Source organism: Anguilla rostrata, chromosome 9 (assembly GCF_018555375.3).
Source record: "Anguilla rostrata isolate EN2019 chromosome 9, ASM1855537v3, whole genome shotgun sequence".
In the NCBI taxonomy this organism is placed as follows: domain Eukaryota; kingdom Metazoa; phylum Chordata; class Actinopteri; order Anguilliformes; family Anguillidae; genus Anguilla; species Anguilla rostrata.
The window spans coordinates 48425610-48445955 of record NC_057941.1 but is presented as its reverse complement, the minus strand read 5'-3'; the positions used below and the strand labels follow the sequence as shown (position 1 = coordinate 48445955).

The following is a 20346-nucleotide window of genomic DNA, read 5'->3' as shown; positions in this document are numbered from 1 at the left end:
CCCCCACCAGCAAACTGATAAGAAAGCCCTCCGGCATTTAATATGGAAGTAATCAGTGAATTCAAATTATATGCATCTCGCAAAAGCACCTAAAAGAGAAAATAACTTCTGGCAGGGGGCAGAGATCTGATTCATTACCATATTTTTTATTCAAGTAGAGGTCAGCTGTGGACCAGTAGCTGATATCAAGGGTGATTTCCCCCCCTTAGTCTTCTGCATAAGAAATCTGAGCAGAATGTCTGCAGTTTACACGTAAATAAAGAAAGAAGCATTTATCCAGTCATATCTAACTGATGATTAGCATTCTGTAAAATAAAAAAAATAAAAAAATAATCCCAGAGTCCTTGGCTGGGTTAACACAGAGATGGGCTGTTTATACACAGGCGGGAGTGAGGCATGACTGTCAGCCATCTTGGAGTGGCGCTGTCTCTCTTTCTTACTCACTCTAATGGGCTTGTAGTGCCGACTTCAACGCAACGAGCATTTTCATCTACAGACAACAGGCGGGCCCTTGATTAGAAAAGCCAGGCATTGAGATTGAGGTTACGGTTACAAGTATCACCGCGATAAATAAGAACAATGGTATTAGTTTGCAAAACAAAGTGCTTCTTCCATCAGGAAATCCTCTTCTCCTCCATCATAATGGAACCATTGGGTAATTCTGGTGTTTGACTAAGAGGACAGATTCAATCTGTCACTCTCTCCCTCGTCTTAATCACAGCTTTGACTAATGCACGTTGGAAGCTGCTTCACTCGGAGAGAACTCCTCCCAGGATCAGCGTCTCAGGCGCAGGAGGAGGTAAACTGACCTCAGATCAGCGGATGACGGAGCAGGCCAGCGAGACAGATCTCCCGTGCGCTCGCTCAGAAACCGAAACGCCTCCGTTCATTATTCAGGGCCACGCTCCGTGTTTCCCTGCGTGAACAGAGCAGGAAATTAATTAAAACTGTAGTTTCATTTTGCAAGTGTACATGGGAAGGTCCTGATACAGTGTGTGGTGGAACTGGAAGTACACATCCTGAGCTAGTGATTACGGAGTGGAGTAACTTTTACTATGTTTAGGGAGTGGAGAGTACATTTATGCATTAAATGTGGGATGTACAATGTGAATAACAGCCTCTCTAAGATACAATGATAAGTGCATGCAGTTGTTTGAGCAGCTCTCCCCTCAGGCTGTACGTGTGTGTCTGTGTACGTGTGTGTGTGTATGTGTGTACGTGTCTGTGTGTGTGTGTGTGTGTGTGTGTGCATGCGTGAGTTATTCAGGGGGGTTAATAGATTATGTTTTTAAATTGACTGCCATTCATCTACAAAGCTTGTCCTTGCTGGTCCACAAAACGCAATGTACATTATAACGCACTCATGTTATGAGCACACAGAGTATAAACCATTCACTGTAGTGGGAGGTGAGAGAGCATTAATGACAGTATGAAGCGACTATTTATTCCACATAAACTCATTTTAAAGCCATTGAGCTGATCAGTGTGGGTCTTAAACCCTGAAGTATCCCTTATCATCTCTTTGAGCACGCTCTACAATTAGCATGTAGAACAAGTAGCACAAGGAGATTCAACTGAATAAAACTGGAATACAAATCTACTTCAATCCGAGGAGATAAATCTACAGCGATTACTCTTTTTTTCCCCCTCCACCTCGGGCGCTCGATAAAAATCAATAACGTGCGCAAACAACAAACCGAAAAAGATTTGCAATACAGTCTTCATAAAAAGAAATGCATGAAGCAGAACAGCAGGGCAATATCTGGAGCCAGGATCCATACAGCGATGCTTTTTTCAGATGTATCGTGCCACACGTGCTGCATCGCCACATTCATCAAGCGTGAGACTGAATACAATGAAATAAAGCTCTGAGATTCAATAGAGCCCACAACTCTCTGCAGAACTGTCAGAGAAAACGTAAGCATGGAAAAATCTGGTTCAGTGGGTGTCACAATTCAAAGGATTCAGGCACTCTGTTGTAATCATAGATAATTTCAGTCTGTTTGTTGTTGTTGTTGTTTAAAAATTCTGAGAAATTCTTCTGAAAGAAAGATTCAGATTTATTTGAAGCTGTGTACTTTCTATCCAGGCTGTGTGCGCTGAGGTGAAAAAACCTTGAGCACACGTGAAAACATTCAGCACCAATAACAGGACCAGTGATTGGACATGGTCTTTGTTTTGCACCAATCAGTGAAAGGCCTTAGTAAATCTCCATCTTAATAAATGGCCTTCAGTTTTTCCCCTCAGTTTTGCTGAGATGTGGAGCACGTTTGACCTTGACTTTCCGCAGTACACCACCAATGTGAACGTGTAAGTGGTGATGTGGGCCAATGTTGAGCTGGGCTAAAAGGATGAAGAATGATCTATAAAAGAGTCCACGGGCAATACAGGGGATTTCTTTAGTGTGTGGGGGCCATGAGGAGTAGAGGCTTGAGGCCATCCGCATTATGTGCTTTTGAAACAAAATAAGAACCCCCTCCCCCCCATCCACTCACATGGTCTCAGCCATTATTCCTCTTCTGGCCCACTGTCTATAGAGAGCAGTAAGCTTTGATAAACAGCCCTACACGCTCGTGCCTGTGAGTTATCGAGGGATTAGGAAGAAAGGAATCTGCCGAAAGCATCTGTTACGGGGTCCCTGTCTATCTCCATGGTGGGCTTAGCGAAGAATACATGCCGTTTAGCAGTAAACAGCAGGCCCATTTGATAGGGTTTGACAGTGATGATAAGACAAGGATAAGACAGCTGCAACATCTCCTTACTGGCATGAAACTCAGAAATCCACCAATTACTGAGCACGTTGACGAGAACTGACAGAACAATGGTGACAACAATTGGCAGACAGTTCTAGTGGCCGTATGAAGTTATACCATCTGTGGAAATAAGTCAACCTTCCACACACTAACTGCAGGGTTGATATATATTATCCCGATTTCTCCATCCGCTAAACTGTGGCTAATGGCATGTGGTTAATTGCCTGTGATCATACATGTTTGAATATGTCCTCTAGAGACCTGAATTGAGGTCACACACTCTTGCTGCACTATTTTGGGAGCTCCATGCCTTTATAAGAGAACAAATCCTCAAACTGCGCTGAGCTATCTTGCACGAGAGGAGGGAGATCTTTGATGGTTACCCTCATCGTCACTCTCTCTCTCTCTCTCCATCCTCTACCCAGATCTGTTCCAACATGGCTGCCCTTCAGAACTCACGATCATGCTCTGTCCTCCGGTGTGTCTAGTCACGGGCTAATCCATCACTGTTCCACGCTCTTTTTTTGTGATGATTACTATCCTCCTACCCTGCAGCTGCAAGGTCACTTCATATTAAAGACACAAGGGCAGTGCTGGCTGCCAAACTTTGAAGACTTTCTGCATTTAAAACATTGTGCCTGTGGACCATTACAGTCTGCAGCTCCCGCTGTGTGATTCAGAACCTTTACTGCAGCTGGGCTTAAACTCATCCTTCTGCTCGAACTCTTGGAAATCTCTCAAGAGAAGCAGACGTGCCACCCGGGCTAGGGGAATTGGAAAAAAAATAATCTTCTAAGAGAACAGTCAGACCTCTGAGAGTGTAATCAAAGTGTTCAATGAACACAAGGAACAGGAAAGGCAAGTGAATCTATAACAAAACCATGAGGGGACCAAGTTCAGAAGCTGGCACATAGTCAAAGCTTAGCACCCGTACATGCATGCAGTAAAATGAGAGATGATAAAATTGAAGAAAAGGAAGAAAAAGAGTTTTCCAAGACCACAGGTCAAAGCAAGACAATCCTTGAGATGAAATAGGTGTGAATATCCTCCCTTTGTGCAGTAATCTTTTTCTCAGTGATTTCTACACGTCATACAATTATTGGGTTCACAGTTGGTGGAGGTTTGTAGTCTGTGATCCTAACAATGTCAACAGCCCTCCAATACTTTAAAAAGGAGACAATTGCTAATAGTTCATGCATCATTGGAGAACTACAGAGGGAGTTATGCAATCATGTAACCTATATACCGTATAATCCAGTGAATACATGCAAATGTGCACTTTAAATCAGGTGGGACCACAGTTCAGTTGAATACTTACGTTATGGAAGCTATGAAGTGACAGGTCAAAGATTTATGAATGTTAAGGACAACCCTGAAAGAACGTATAGTGCAGGGAAGGGACACTCTTTCTGACAAGTAGTTATTCATTAAATTAATTATCGTAATTATTCCCTTGTCATTATAGTGGAAGATCTGAATGTACACACACACATGCATGCACGAATGCACACATGCATGCACACAAAACAGCTTAATCAAAATTAAAATGTTTTGACAGTTCAATTGGGTCTCAGTAATGAAAATACAAAGACAAGCACTGTTTCGTAGAGTGCAGTATAACACTAATTAAAAACAAACCATGCACTCCAGAGTTACTCAAGGGCTATTTCAGGAACCTATTAATTATTCATAACGCAGAGAAAAGAGTACAATGCATGCACGTTTGAAGGAGAAGAAATCTCTTGTTGATAATTTTAAGGGATTCTTGCAAAACATTCAACCGCAGTCCCATGTGGGGAAAGTTAAAAAGCATCATTGCACTTTGAAAATAAATAACTTATTTTTCCTTCAAAGTGAGCCTGGAGGTTTGCATCCGTCTTGAATCTTTGCCTCTAAATTCCACACAATGGGGAACAGAAGAGTGAGGCCTTTTAATATAATGCTTACTGATGGAGATTAATACATTGCTGAAAATGACTTTCACAAACCACAGTGGGCATGGAGTAATGTGACTAATAGGAAACTTATTTCTGTCCCATTGCGGTGAAGCTGGTAAACAACTCCAACTCCAAAGGTTATATTTGTACTTGGCAAGGTAGTTGTGGTGAGTTTGTCTAATTCTTGCATACATAATTCTCTCTGAGACCTACTGGGGGGAAAAAAAAATAAAAATTTTTTAATCTATATACAGTATGTAGATCTTCAGATGGAGACTGAAACTCAAAGTTCATGTGAAACACATCTAACCAAGACAGTAGAAAATGCCACCCAGAGATCAGGAAGATTTCACTGCACAGAGTTCACTGCTATCTAAAAAGGGAAAAAGGCCAAATAAAAAAGAACAACGAGCGACTTTCTTTCCTCAGTTAGAAGGAAGCGTGTACCATTCTTTTTCAGAGGGACGTATTTGGCCGCAGTCGGGTCTGATCTCCGCCCCACTCAGTGGAAGAATGCGCACACTTGTCTGGTTTGCTGTCCGTCAGCTCGTTCTCCTGGGCAAACAGATTGCTTTAAAAAGGTCAGCCAGGCAGAACAGGCTCCGCATTTGTCATATTATTTTTTTTTTTCTTCGTGTTTTTGCAATGGAATTGATCACTGCCATTGTTTTATATGTGCGTGCTCGCGTGCGTGTGTGTGTGCGTGTGTGTGTGTGTGTGTGCCTTTCAGTGACTTTGAGGTCTGACATCTGGTAGACTCATTCACAGCAGTATGGCTGTGTAGATTTCTGTTGCATGTGGACAAAACAACACAGCAAATCTGTTTGTGTTACAGGAAATCAAATCTCAATGTGTTTGTACTAGTTCAACAGGGACAATATGCGCTATATTAGAGGTAAACGTACTGGATTCTATCAGAGTTGCCTTCACACTTTTGCTGTTTAAAGTTATACATCAGGTTTTGAGTACAATGCTTTGGAGTTGAGCAGTGTATTGGAGTTTATTTTCCTGCTTTAAACCACAATCCTGTTTTTCAGCCATTGTGTAACCAGAAGGTCACAAGAAACTACTGCATGCTTCTCAAATGCCCTTCACTGCACACAGACTGTCTTGGCAAATCAAATAAAAAAAAACTAAAAAAAACTAAAAGAAAAACTATTCAGTTTTATTTTTTTAGGTTTAGTATTCAGAAACAAAACCTTCAGAAAGTGAACTATCCCTTTTAAACAGGAAACACTCACAAAACACTCGTGTTTGAGAAACAGTTGTACGTCGTCCCCATTGGTATCTCAGCCTGCTGTTAAGATGCTCTTGCTCACATCTGAATCACAGATTGTTCACAAACAGTTTGGGATGCAAACTACTGAAATTAATTTTTAAAAATGTGCGTCGCAAGAAATGTGTGGCGCGCATTTCTTTTCAAAGACGTGTGCTGAATATGCTTTTTGGGTACACGCTGAGGATAACGGTTCTGTGGGGGCGATTTTAAAATATTGAACAAAGTAAAATAATCTCCACATTGATGAGCTGGCAAAGCTGATGTTCATAACAGAAAACAGGAATGTTCAATAAACGCAGCTACCAATGGAAGCGTGTGCCTGTTTTATCCAAAATTTTCAAGAGATACAAATAGTCCTATTTAATGCATTTATGATGAATATTTAAATTATTTAGAGAGGAAAACATCAAAACCAAGCATTCAAAAAGGGAGCAAAAATATGACAAAGTAGACCCTAAAGATCCAGGCAGCCCAGTGAAGTCATTACAGAAGCCTTTATTGTGGTGAGCAGAGCAGGAATCGCCAAAAAGTTCCTATAAATGAGCCAACAGTAACCTGTGTCAGGATCCAGTCTCCATGACTTCACCCCTCGGGGGGGGAAGTGAAGTGTGGGCCTGGCTCAAATTGGGGTCTGCACAGAGTTAATGAGATTCCAAAACGCTCTCTCTCCAGGTGTACACCTCTGCCATTCTCAGAGAAAAATGTTATTATTATTCTTATTCTTACTAAAGAAATAATCACAGAGCTCTTTCAGAAACAGGAGCTCTAATGGCTCACCGTGAGTCCTATTTCCTCCCGATGGCCGGTCCCCTTAGCAACCGTTACCACTGCCGTTAGTACGGGCGACTGGGGGAGTGAGGCTCGGGCCAGTTGGACGTTCTGCGTGTTTATTGGCCGGGTCTGTTCCCCCACAGGGCAGGTTTTTATTGTGTGTTCGCTTCATGTGTTCTTTTGCCTGCGTGGTTTAGGTGTGCTTTTGTCTGCCTGAGATTTGGTCCTGCTTTTACGCGATTGATCTTTGTACAGCATAATTTGACTGTTAACTGCATTATTTTGGGGCCCTTTTACTGCTAATTGGTGTTTACCTCTGTTTACCATTTCTGCATTCGTCTGTTACGTGAAGACTCACTTCTCTGATCTCTCTCTGTCTCAGCTCCTGCACCAGATGCAGTCAGATAGAGTATGCGATGCTCCAGTCTCGCCCCAGAATGCTCTAGTCTCTTACTCGTCCAGCGCTCGAGCCTCGACGGCGATGTCCACGCTCGCATTCATCTCTCTGCCGTCTCCTGACTGGCGTGTATTATTCATGATAATTAATATGAGGCTAAAATAATAAAACATGCGGAGCAATGGAGCCGCACTGCGTAACTAGTGGGCCAAGAGGATATTAGCATTCATGGATTTGTGGTCATTAATATTGTAGCAGAATCCCTGAGGGAGCAGGTTGCAGAAAAACAGCATGGAGAAACTGAGCCTCGGTCTAATTATGCTATACGCTATTGGCACATGGACAAAATCAATAGCTGCTTCAAAGGGATCATGCAGATAGCTTTCAGAGCAGTTTACACCAGCCCCAGGGGGACTGGGGAGAGAAGGCTGACTGAAAAAAGATGCTGTGGCATTAATGAAGTAGATAAGGTGCTGCAACAGGGCTTTGGATATCGGACAGTTCAGGATTTATCATCTGTGTACACATATACAATACTGAGCAGTTCTGTCCAAATGTAAATTCATTTTAATTGACCGTATTATACAGCTTCCATAGACACCCAGTCACAAACCCTTAAAACAAGGTTCTTCATTTTGTTTGAATGTTTAAGAAAAGAAAAAAATGACACACAAAAGACACAAAAAACTTAATACAATGAGCAAAAGGGTTTTGTAATAAGCGTTCAACCTTTAGTACTGCATTAGTTTCCATTTAATAGCCTTTAGAAAACTGCATTGGGAAATTAGAGAAATATTATTCCACTGGTAAATCTAATTAAATGTGGAGATGTTCTGAACAATCTTGAAGGAAAAAATAAAACCCAAAAAAGGGTGTAAAATATGTAAGTACGAGAATAATGAGACAGGTGGGTATCATAGTAACAATAAGGAAGGGAGAGTTATTCAGCCAAACTGGGGGATGATTCAGGATATTGCATAAAGGTAGCTTACAATGCATCCGCTAACCCATAGATTCAATATCAGTCTTTTATTTAAAATATCTGGAGCATTTCAACCCCACTACAGAATCTAAATACAGAGAGACATAATCACAGTCATTTTCTCCTTATTACAGTGAACTTGCATAATGTTCACTTCAAAATGTGTGTTCTACAGTGCCATGCTGTTACCTGTAGAATCTATAAAAATGATATCATTAGCGTTCAGTTCTGGAGCACTTTAAGCCCACAGCTGCCAATTAAATGGAAGCGATAGAGCTTTGTTTGAGTGGACTATCTCTCCATGGGAACACTGCAAAAATACTTTTACCCCCTGCATGACGTACAAGCTATTTCACACAAACAATATATTCTGAGGCTATATATTTAGCAGGAATATGGCCTACATTTTATTTAAAAGTTTAAATTTGGTCCCACTGTACATTATTAAATACTATATTTAATTACACACTAACTAGGGAAATAGAGTTGTTATGTTCCGACTGTCACTTCACTTTCTAGTTGGTTATCTGTTTCTCTCCTGCACAATCTTTGCTTCGGTTTGTAGTATGGGCGTGGTTTCCTCTAACTCTCTCCCCTCAACTGATCACTCTCACCTGTTCCGGTTGCATTCTCATGCACTGGTTAATCACTCACATTTCATTCACCTGTTCCCTGTTTGCATTCTCACTCTCTGTTCAATTATCTCTCATTTCACTCACCTGGTCCACTTAGTATATATTCTCTGTTCCCGCTGCTCTTCAGTGCCAGATTGTGCCTCTGTTTCCAGTGCCTTTCTAGCCGTTACGCCTGTCAGTTTTTGGTCTCATGCTTGATCTTGCCTGTTTTCCCGACCACCAATTTTTGCCTGCTGTCTTTGCTTTATTGATTTCCTGTTTTTGACCTTCGCCTGTTTTTCGACTTTGATTTTGCATACTGTTTTGTACTTTCGTCCCGGTGGATTTTTCTAGTTTTGATCTTTTGCCCGAACTGACTACAAGACTGCCTGCAGTATTGTGTGCTGCTGCATTAAACTTCTCCTACAGGAGTTTCGCCACTCCGCTATCTGAGTCTGCATTTGGGTTCACCAAATTTTGACCCGTGACAAGCGTATAACCACAGACCTACAAACACAATCTCGCGTGGTATTTGCAACTGTAAAACCTGTCGCTGCTGTGTCAATATTTCTACTTTACGCCTGATTTACCCGTATAAATAACACATTCATCACTGCCACCAAGGCTAGCATTTTCTGTTTTCCCACAACTATAAAGATTTCTATACATTCAGAAATTCCCTATTTTAGGGACTACATAACAAGCTAGTTGCGCTGTGTCTATGGTCATAGTTATAGTGTAACAGGATGTATTATTGCCACAATGTAAAATGGAACAGAGCCTGAAACGGTAAATTTAATGCATTTATAGAGGAGCCATTAACCTTTTGTAATTTTTGTATGATCAGTTCTGACCCACTCCTGTGAAATCCATGTATATGCCCTGTATCTATGGGCTAAACAGATGGTGGCAATCATGGATTCTTGATTTATGTGGGTAAAGGAGGTACCAGCTGACTGGAACAGGCGGCATAATAATGCCTCATATGCAGGGTAGAGCTGAGCACTAGGGTGCAGACGTTGCAGTTTCCCCCATACAGAATTCTTCAGTTTGTGTGATTTAGCCGGAAGCTTCTACCTTGTGACTGACTGCATGCTCAATTCAAAATATCCCAGATGATGACAGTAGATAAATGTTTTTTAAAAAATTGCACATAAGAATATATAATGATGAGACTCAGCCAAAAGAGGTTTTCCTTTCACCTGCAGTCAAAAGAGCAGCACTGTGTCAGGTCCAAATTTTAGCGCGGGACAAAGACATAAATAGTCACAGAAAATGTCACCAATATGGATGACAGAGCTGTTCTGACAGATGGGGGTACGGGAGGGGTGGGAGGTAATGAAATAAAATGTGCTCTCCTCCTGTGTGGCAGGTCTGTTGGCTCTTTTCCCCGCTGCCTGTGGCTCAGACGCTGCTGGACAGAACCCTGAACCCCTGGCTCTTAATCAAAAGGGCTTAAGACTTCACATATGGGCCTGAGCAGTGGGGTCCCTTTCCTGCACTGGCCTCACACCTACTGCTAATGAGGGCTTTGGGTCACCTGCAGTGCTCTCTCTCTCTCTCTCTCTCCCCCCTCTCTCTCTCTGTCTCCCCCTCTATCTATCTCTCTCCTCTCTCTCCCCCCCTCTGTCTCCCCTTCTATCTATCTCTCTCCTCTCTCTCTCTCTCTCTCTGTCTGTGCATATCTCTCTCTTTCTCAAAAATATTTGGTACTCTCCAGCCCCCAACCAACCCCCCCCCCCACCCCCCCCACCCCCGTCAGTCACGCACACACACACACACACACACACACGCCTTTGTTGCCAATGTCCTCGCTTATCCTATTAACAGAAAGAGTCAAAGAGGGATTGGAGATCAAAAAGAAAAAAAAATCCAAATGGAATGTGCCAAGTTAATTATATTCTGTCAGACAGCTCGTGGCACTGAGCTGGCTGGTTTCATCTTTAACACAGATGCTGCGGCCCTGAGCAAAATGTCTGCTTTGGCAATAGAATCAAGATTATTTTCAAATACAATAACCGGTTAATTCGACAGTGACCACAGAGAACAGAAAATGGCTGGTTGTTATGAATAATAATATTAGTTATCTTGAAACCCAAATCAAACCCCAAAGGCTTTGTGGGGGAAAAGGGCAGAGCTCGGTATTACAAAAATACATTTCTTCCTGGCAAATGAGTCTTATTGATGCTTCAATCACATCAATCATAGCAACATCTGATACAGTACATGCTTTGTAACTTAAGGCTAAGATACAGGATATCTCTTCTAATTCATAATATTTCCAGATCAGCTGGAATGCCAGAGTTCTGGACAAAAAAACACAACTGATGTTTCCTTCTTAGAGTGATTGAAGGGTTTCATTAAAATGGCATGCAAACATTGTGCAAAAACAACTGAGGAAGAAGAAACAGACGGCAGTTATTAATTTCATAAATTTGATTTGTATGGTTAGAGTTGCAGAAGAAGAAGCTGGGATGGAATTTTCCAGAACAGATTTAAAAACGATATATATTGACGCAAAATAAACAGCAAGGCAGAATACAAAAACAATGTCAGATCAGATCTTCTCCACATCACTTAACTCTGACAGCTACACCAGTCATGCACTGTATATTTGTTTGTAAAAATTGAAAATACTGCCGTACTCTTGAAATATAAAAATATTGCAACACTTCAAATATGATTGGCAAATAGGCAAGTGTCTGCAATATTGACACTTTCAGATACTGTAATACATGTAATACATGTTTTTTTTTTTAAAGTCTACATAGTTACAGTGTATTTCAATGCTTTCCATATCCATACGGGAGCCTACAGATTTGTATACTGAGCAACACTGTCTGTTTGTGTCCTGTTGTGTTCACCATGTCTTCTTTGTGCAGACAAGAACATGCATTAATCTGCAGAGAAGACCCCTCATGAACTGCTCGTGTACATCTACTGTGCATGCATCCGTATCTATTTCCATCCTGTTTAGTAATTATGAAGAACAGTGGCAAGTTCTTTGCTCTTTTCATAACTGCATAAATTGTTACCACAGAAAATTTCAGTGGGTTGTTTTATACATCTGTAAAGACTGTGTTGTTTTTGTAAGAGACCTTAAGCTGGTTTCATGCTGATTATTTGTATATCTGCATTGCTAATTATTGCAAAGGAGAATTACTGATGTGGTTAAATGTAATGAGGAACTGTGTAAATCGAGACAAGAAGGTGCAGGTACATCAGAATCAGCGGCTAGGAGAACACATGCCAATGAACACTGTGCGTAAAATCAGGTTTCTTATATTTCCACAGAAGCCATTCCTTGAGTTACAGTCAAAATTAGAACATTACCCAATGTGGTAAACAAAAGAAAGCTTTATAATTATATCATATATATTATATATAATATATAATAGATAGATATTTAATAGATATTTATATATATTATACAACAATAGAAATAGTGAATCAGAATAATAGTCACTGTGAGCATAGTCTCAGCCCCTATCTATAGGCGTGAGGTTGTCCTTGTTCACCCATCCTAGTTATTTTCTGCCCAGAAAGCCCTCCGCATGGTGACACATAATCAGGAAGCCTTAGAGCCTGTGCTTTGCACCCACTCCCCTTTGATCCTCTGTAAAGTAACCCACTGAAGTTAGGAGCGTTTGATTGGCTGAGCCAGTGCTGGCGCATCAGTCTGACACACATTGAGCATCGGCCAAAGGGGAGAGTGATGAGCGGCTTCACCACTCCACCAATCATCATGGCTGAAGGTCCAGTCCCATATTTATGCTTCCTCAGAAACTAACCAATCATATTTGTGCTTTAAGTGCTTTCTTAGAAACTAACCAATCATATTTCTGTGCCAAGTGCTTACTTAGAAACTAACCAATCATAGTTCTGGTCCATGAGCTTCCTCAGAAACGAACCAACCATAATTCTACTCCAAGTGCTTCCTGAAAAACTAACCAATCAAAGGCCTCCAGCAGAGCTCTCGCTTCCAGAAACCTTTTCATGCTTATGTGTGACTATATACCTTATGATTCCTCACATTACTGTGTGAAGGCAGCCTCTCTTCTGCCCAGGCTTGTGTTGTGTGGGGGAACAGGGATGAAGGTGAAAGCTCAAGGCAGAAGTTTCCCCTCAGCACTGACACAGAGCCAGTCCCAACCTCAGCCGCCAAATCCCAACCGCAACCGCCACACAGAAAACCCCAAACTGACCTCAGCCCAGTGCTCAGGGGCAGCTTCCACCCCCGAAGGTGAGAAGGCCTGCCGACCGCTGCCGCTCTCCCTCGTTATTCTGCTCCTGGAAACGCGGGTTTCTCTCTGATCTCCAGAAGAGCGCATCAATAATTCCCATCCTCCGCCAGGCTGCCCTGCTGGCTGGCCTCCCCCTCCTCCAGGATTGATTTACTTTTTATTGAGCTCATTAGCCCGACGCTGGGCGATTATTCACGAACGGAAGGGGGTCCGCCACAAAACCTTACCCCGGCAAACAGAACGCGGGATCCATCTCCTCTTTTCGACCGGCCCCCACCTCTCGCACACCCCTCCCCCGCGTCTCGCTTTCCCGTCCACGCTCATCCGCACGGCGACCGGAGGGGAGCGCGTTGGCGGCGTTTCAGACGATCATTTTTTAATTGCCTCCTGCGACGGCCTCTGACTGAACACGAGTGGTGGAGCGGGGGGAGTAGCGCGCGAGCGCTACCAGCCGCCATCATCGCCGTGGTTTCAGACCCGAAACTCCGCCTCTCCGCTCCGCATCACTGCGTACGCACAGCCAGCTGTTCTCACGTAAACATTAGCGCCTTTCGACCGACAAGCCTCCATTATTTTACTCTCCAAAACTATCAATAACATTAAAACCGCCATATATAAAGTCCCTCTCATCGTGTGATGTCGTGTAGTAGAGCTGAGGAGAAACAGAAGGATCCGTCGTAAAAAGCAGGGGTGACTCGGCGTGCCTGAAATCAGTCTGGAGGGGGTCAGTGAGGCGGTGTAAATGTTTAATCTCACTGAGGGGAACAGGTGAATGTGCACTATTACGTGACGTTAGCAGGAAGTGTTACGTTTTGCACACGATCAGGATGTCCTCCACTGCAGGGTTCACGCATGAGGGTCCCCTGTGATTTAGAAACCCAGGGTGGTGACCCACCGCCACCCCTGATCTCTGATTTTATATGAAGTATTAAGAATTAACTTTTTTCCAGTATTAGAATTTGGCCACACTGTTGAGAGAAAAATAGTAAATCAAATATTAGAGCTGTTGAGGGGTGTCCTTTCTTCCCTATCTCATCCTGTTGTTACAGAGGATGCCAGGGAGAATAGTTGTACAGACTCTTCAGTGAATTAAACTCAAGGTTTCACCACATTTCAAAGGGCTCACTGGATCGGATCCATCAGTCCTTGTCATGTTGTTGTTTTATCGCACACGAGCTAATCGTGGCTCATCTTGACAGTCCAAATGCTACCTCCATCTGCAGGGAGACTGAAGGCATTTTAGCGGGGGTTTGACAGGAGCTATCGACGGGCTTTGGCTGGGGAATCGTGGGCTCTCGGCTGCTGAGTCCGGCCTTGCAGACAGCTGACCGGGGCCTGCTCTACTGAACGCCAAGCCTTCTGGAACCTTCTGGCTCACGTTTCTCTGTCCACAACGATCTCAGCCAAGACTGGTTTATACTGAATTATTCCCTCTCAGGATGCCACAACACGGGGAAACGTGCCCATCCTTACATTTACAATCCTTCTCATCGTGAAAAAGTCGTCTCTGAACATTTTTTTTTGTTCTGTGATTAAATGTGAGCAGGTTTTGTAGTCGCAGGGGCTCTTTTGGACAATTCTGAGAAAAGTAAGCAAATTAATTTTCTTCGCTTTAATAAACTTTACAAAAGCATATTTTTATGCAGTACACAAGGGCACAACAGACCTCAGAGGACAGAGAAATTGGAGGTAATTTCAGAATCTGTGAAAGCACTCCATGATACAGCCTGCTTCGTGTTTAATTTATTTTTATGGCTGGGACATTAATCCTTTGATGCATGAAAATTAAAAGACATTTATGGACAAAATGACCAAATCATTAACACTGATTTTTTTCTTACTATTGATTACCCTCTAAACAAAAATTCAGTTTTACCTTCTGAAATACATGCTTTGTCTTTAAACATTATTGGCTATGCATTTGGGGTACTTTTACCTAAACAGTAAAATGTTCTGCATTAAATCAACACTGATAAAGCACATATTCCTCTGGTAGAGTGTGATCCCTATTGGACTCATATGAACTCTGTTAGACTTGAATTGACTCTGAACATTTATCTGTGTGTGGATTTATGTACCTCTAGGGCCCACTCTCGGTCCCCACTGACATAAAATCTACTGAGCCTGGGGCCTTCAGTGAACAACATCCTGAATCCTCACAACCACGACAGAAAGAAATGCTTTCATGTTATCGGAAGGAAATTGCATCATGCCTGCTGTAGCTGAGCTCTCAAAAACGTTGATCTTTGTTAACAAGGAATCATGACAGACAATGATCTTACCTTTGAGAGTTTATCAGGAAACTACCTAACAGTGGGATCTGTTTGTACAAAGAAACACTTTTTTTCTTTTTTGTGTTCTGCTTCTTTCAAAGAGCTGAAACACTGGAGGGAGACTGAAGGAATTCAGTCAGATAAAGTTTGCTAAAAAGTTTGCTAAAGCTTTACCTTTCCCCAACAACAAATCCAGCTGCCTCAACATTACCATTTGTCAGTGACGACTGCTGTGCTGAAAACTGAGGAGGCAGAAAACTTAAACTGACTTCTGGTCTCAACTTTCTTTAAATTATTTTCCTTGAGTAACAATACAGTGAATAAGTCACAAAATACTCAATACCACCAGATATAGCCAGTTCCACTCAAATGCGTTATGCAGGAAATAAAATAATTTTTATTTGCGTTGCAGAATTTAGCACATTTTATTCAACATTTTTCTAAATATATACGTACTCTTAGTTTTCCGCACATTTATGGCAAAGATCTGAAATATGCTAATTTTGTGATTTTGAAGTTCAGGTTTTGTTAGCTTTAGCCTAATTACAATTTTATATGACATGTGTAAAAGAGTCTGCAAATGAATTTATGATTTAAATTACTGTGTAAAACAAGTTTTGTTACCGCCATTTATTACAGCTTGTGCTGAAAGCTAACATGTTAGTTAACAGTGTGCATGTGTGAGTGTGTATGTGTTTATGCGTGCGTCCCTGTGTGTGTGTCTGAGACTCTGTGTGTGTGTCTGTGCGTACGTCCGTGTGTGTGTGTGTGAGCCATGCCTACTTCCAGCTGTGATAGGGTAGGTGCAGTTATGATAGGCCCCTCCCCCCTCCAGTACACACAGAGCTGAACCCCTACAGGGCTGGAAGAAATAAAAATAAATGCTGTGTCACATGACTGAAAATAAAACCAGTGCAAACAGCATCAAGTGCAGAAAAGCAAGAGTTTAAAAAAAGAAAAAGAACTGTTGTTCTGCCTGGCAACTGATAGAGGACAGGCTGCTGGGTCAGGTTTGGGGTGCATTTAGAGGGCTCCAACTGGCACCCCAAACAGAACAGGGCTGCCGGTGTTGAGGGCCTGGGGGTGCAGGCTTTTCTGATGTGGGGTTGGGGGGGTAGGACAGATTTCCTCTTGAAGGTAAGGATGCCCCCACAGGGACAGTAAACAGACAGGGCAATGTGTCTGTGGGGCATGGGGCAACACTGCCAAAAATCTGCTTTTGTGTTTGTCCAAACTCTTCCAGAACATTCTGTGTACATGTCAGAAAGCAGATGTCGGCTGTGTATTCAGAAGAAGAAACAGAGCATGGAAATGTGTGTTCTTTTATCTTTTTAAAGGAAACAGCTGATTGTGTTGCTGCATCTGGATGTTGTGAGAGTTGAAGGAAGCCTGAGGATCACCACTGACATGCTGGTGTGTGTGTGTGGTGGTGTGTGTCTTGTGTTGTCTGGTCGGTGTGTTTGCTCAGAGCTTGTGTGTGGTGGGTGTTGTCTGTGGTGATGATGTCGAGTGGAGAGCTCTCACCCAAAAGTAACGCGTAACACTCCAAATATTCACAGCATCACGCAACTGCCCCCTAAAGGGATGTCACTAAATCACTTTGGCAGAGGTCACTAGGATGGTTCTAGTGTTTACATGTTCAGCTGACGGATGTGCGATGCTCTTACAGCGGCGTTCTGCTCTCACAGAGCGAGCTAGTGTTCTGCCTCAGCAGCTTGATGATGTCATAGAGGTAGGGAAGGTTTCTGTCTCAGTGGCTTGATGATGTCACAGAGGTGGGGAAGTGTTCTGCCTCAGTGGCTCGATCATGTCACAGAGGTGGGGAGGCCCTGATCTCACTTTGGGGTCCTGCTTAACACTTTACCCTGAAATGACTCCCTTCACGCAGGTGCACACACAAAACACACAGACATCCACTGGCCATGGACACTAGCGCACCTTCTTGATTGGAGGTCAGTTGTGCTGTGTTCTGCACTCTGGGACCTGCTGAGATTAGTGCCTCCTTCTGCCAAGAGGCTGGAATATTCTGCTGCTGCTGCTGCAAAGCAGAGAGGGATGGGACGGGGGGTAGGGGGTCCCTGTTTAACCTCCCTGTGGGCTGGTGCATTAGCATGCCGAGGTCTTCTGGGTTCATTGGGCCTTGCTTTACCAAACCTAAAATATGTGAATAAAAGCTTTTTTCTAGCCCTCAGGGGGTCAGTGGGAGGGGAGGTTTTTGGGAATTAAGTGAGGGATGACCACATGCTCACGGCCTGAACTGGAATACTGTTCCAGAGGAGGGAGGGGGATGGGAGGGAGTTTTCCAGGACAGTGATGAGGTAAAGTCTGAGGAGCTCGTCACACAGCGCTTCTGTCAGTGTGGAAAGAGTGACTCCACTACAGCCACGAGTTCACTTACTCTTATGAGCTTATTTCAGTACAGGGTTCTGGCATAAATTGATGTTTGAATACACATATTCATACACACACACACACACACACACAAAGGCATACGCATTTACACATACACATAATAATGCACAAGCACAGGCATACAGACACATGCTCTCACACACCCACACACACGCACTGCATGCATGCGCACACGCACACGCACACACACACACACACACACACACACACAGCCCCTCAGATCTGCCACTACTCTGTGCAAACCGCGTCTACACACAGCCAGCGTTACAGAGCCCTGCAGTCACAGTGTAAATCCACACTCTCCATGAATACTGATTCTGCACTTTAATCCTCCTGCTAAGTACAGACACTAGACACATGGCAGCGGCTGCGCTCCCTGTCCATTAGCCTGCAGGACCGGGAGACAGCGGGCGTCCGTGCACAAAGAAAGGAGATTACCTTCACCTGAAGAGCCGGGATGGACAGCTATTCCCAGCGCACGCTGCGTGAGGACTCCCATTCATTCCCACAATCCCGTCTGGTCTCCGCTGGCTTCGCTCCGTTTCTCTTCCTCTCCTCTCTGAGAAACGCAGGCAGCATTCAAAGCAGCCCCGCTTCCTGTCAGGTTTTATCCCCCAGCGTGGACGCTGACCCTCGCATTCAAGTCCCCAGCCAGGAGGAGAGAGAGGAGTGAAAAAAAAACCAACCAAAAAAAAAAAAAGAACAGAAGAATGAAGAATCAGGACTAATGCAAAACCTCTCTCTCCCTGTCTCTGTCTCTGTCTCTGTGTCTCTCCCCGGTGTCTCAGACACACACACGCAGACACACGCGCGGGCGCGCTCGTGTGCACACGGCCGTCGTAGAGAGAGGGAAGCGAGCGGGCTGCAGTCTGCTCCAGCGATGTGGCGGCTAAGCGGTAGCCCGCGCTAGCGGGAGGAGAGCACGGCGAGTGAGGGAAGACATCTGCGAATGTATTTATATGGGGCTAAAGTAGCCTCTTGTCTCAGCCACAGACCACCCACCCCCTCACAGGGATGGAATTGTTAATGGCACGTACCACTTGTGCCAGAAAGCGGGGTGGGCGACCGGCAGTGGGAGAAAGAGAGAGAGTGAGAGAGAGGGGAGAGGGGGAGAAGGCAAAAAGGGAAAAAGAGAGAGATGGAAAAGGAGGGGGAGGGAAAAGAGAGAAAGAGAGAGAGAGATGTGTCCCTCTTCAGGCTTGGTCTCCTGTCCATCTCTGGGTCAGGAGAAGGATCTCCCCTCCTCTTTGGAGGTGGTATGTGCCATTTTGACTGAGAATAATCCAGCTACTTGGTTGACTAATCACTCTGTGTTTTCTTGCACAAGCAATCTGAGCTCTAGATGTCCTGAGCCACAGATGCGCTGTGTGTCCTGCCAGGAAGGTTTAATCACTCATTATTTATTTATTTATTTGTTATAGAGAGGAGGATATTGTTTAAATTATATTAGAAAATGGTGACACGCATCCATCTTAATAAAAAAATATTATCTTCATGTCCACAAATTATAGAAAGGCACACGTGCATAAACATACACACGCACACACACACACACACCATATTTCTAGTGCACCATATTTCTGAGCAAACAAACTGTATTTTGTGACTTGCGAGAAGATCCCAGGATGAATAAATTGGCTGTCATCCGCAACACACCGGAGACATGAACAAATATGAATTGAACATGAATTTGATGATGACAAAGTATGGCAGCCTGTCAGCCGATCCATCAAGTCAGTGTAGCACACAAATCCCCAGACGTGTGATTTAGAGCCCAACTGTTAGTTATTACACAACCAACCGTCACAAAACAGTAGGAAACGCGGCAAGCGATTTGACCAGCTCCGGATTCTTCCGAATTCACAAATAATTTGTGCACCGTCTGGGAAAAGGAAACAAAATGATGAAGAATCCAATTCTCAGTCTCGCGTTGGACCAGCTATTATGTTTTGAGGCAGGAGTGATGTGGATCCTGCTGGTTACGAACGTTTGCTTTGGAGAGGAGAGTCCACCTCCCCTCGGGGAGCGTCTGTGTGCTGACAGGCACATCGGCCTCTTCTGGAGCTGCACTTGAAAGAAGCACCAGCCTGGAGCCTATCCCAGCACGCATTGGGCAAGAGGCAGGATTGCACCTTGGACAGGTCGCCAGTCTATCACAGGGCCTATTGGACTCATATGTACTCTATTGTTGAATTAACACTGGGCATCTTACTGTACGGGTCATGCAGCACAGAGTGTTTAAGTCCAGGCCCAGCACAGTGCTGCATGCTCTGTAGTTTGTAGCTGAACACTGAGCCTCGATAGGCTGAATGGCCACCGTGTGTTCTTGAGATTTCATTGTTTGCCACGTCTGTGTCTATTGAAAATGATAATCCATTTTAACACAGCTCTGTTAGCTGTAGTCTGCTCTCGCTGTTAGGCAGCTTTTCACAGCTGCTGTGGGTGTTCAGCTCCTTTCTCCCACTCTTTCTTCTCACCTCCAGAAGCCAGCGCTTCAGATTGCCTTCCTGCCTGTCCCTCGCTGCCCTCGATTATAAAGAGGACAAGAACAGCAGTTAACAGTCTGAGTTTTATGCAGTCGCGTGAAAAGCACGTTCTCTCCCTGTGAGCGTGAGGGGAAGTATATTTTCCCTGAATGTGTGCGGCAGGCGAGCTTTTTCGGCGCTGTGTTTGGTCCTGCGGTT

General features: G+C 43.8%; 1 protein-coding gene across 8 annotated transcripts in view; it reads right to left on the bottom strand.

Moving 5' to 3' along the window:
• LOC135264013 (galactosylgalactosylxylosylprotein 3-beta-glucuronosyltransferase 1-like) overlaps positions 1 to 18634 on the bottom strand; it is a 55898-nt gene extending 37264 nt beyond the window's left edge. For 5 of the 8 annotated variants that reach the window (XR_010332583.1, XR_010332580.1, XR_010332582.1 and 2 more), the window contains exon 1: positions 18101 to 18633. The gene's annotated coding sequence lies outside the window, so the exon portion shown is untranslated. Of the gene's footprint in view, positions 1 to 18100 lie in introns of all 8 variants that reach the window. The other 3 variants (XR_010332584.1, XR_010332579.1, XR_010332581.1) reach the window with 3 other exon arrangements.
• Between the last annotated feature and the right edge of the window lie 1712 nt (positions 18635 to 20346).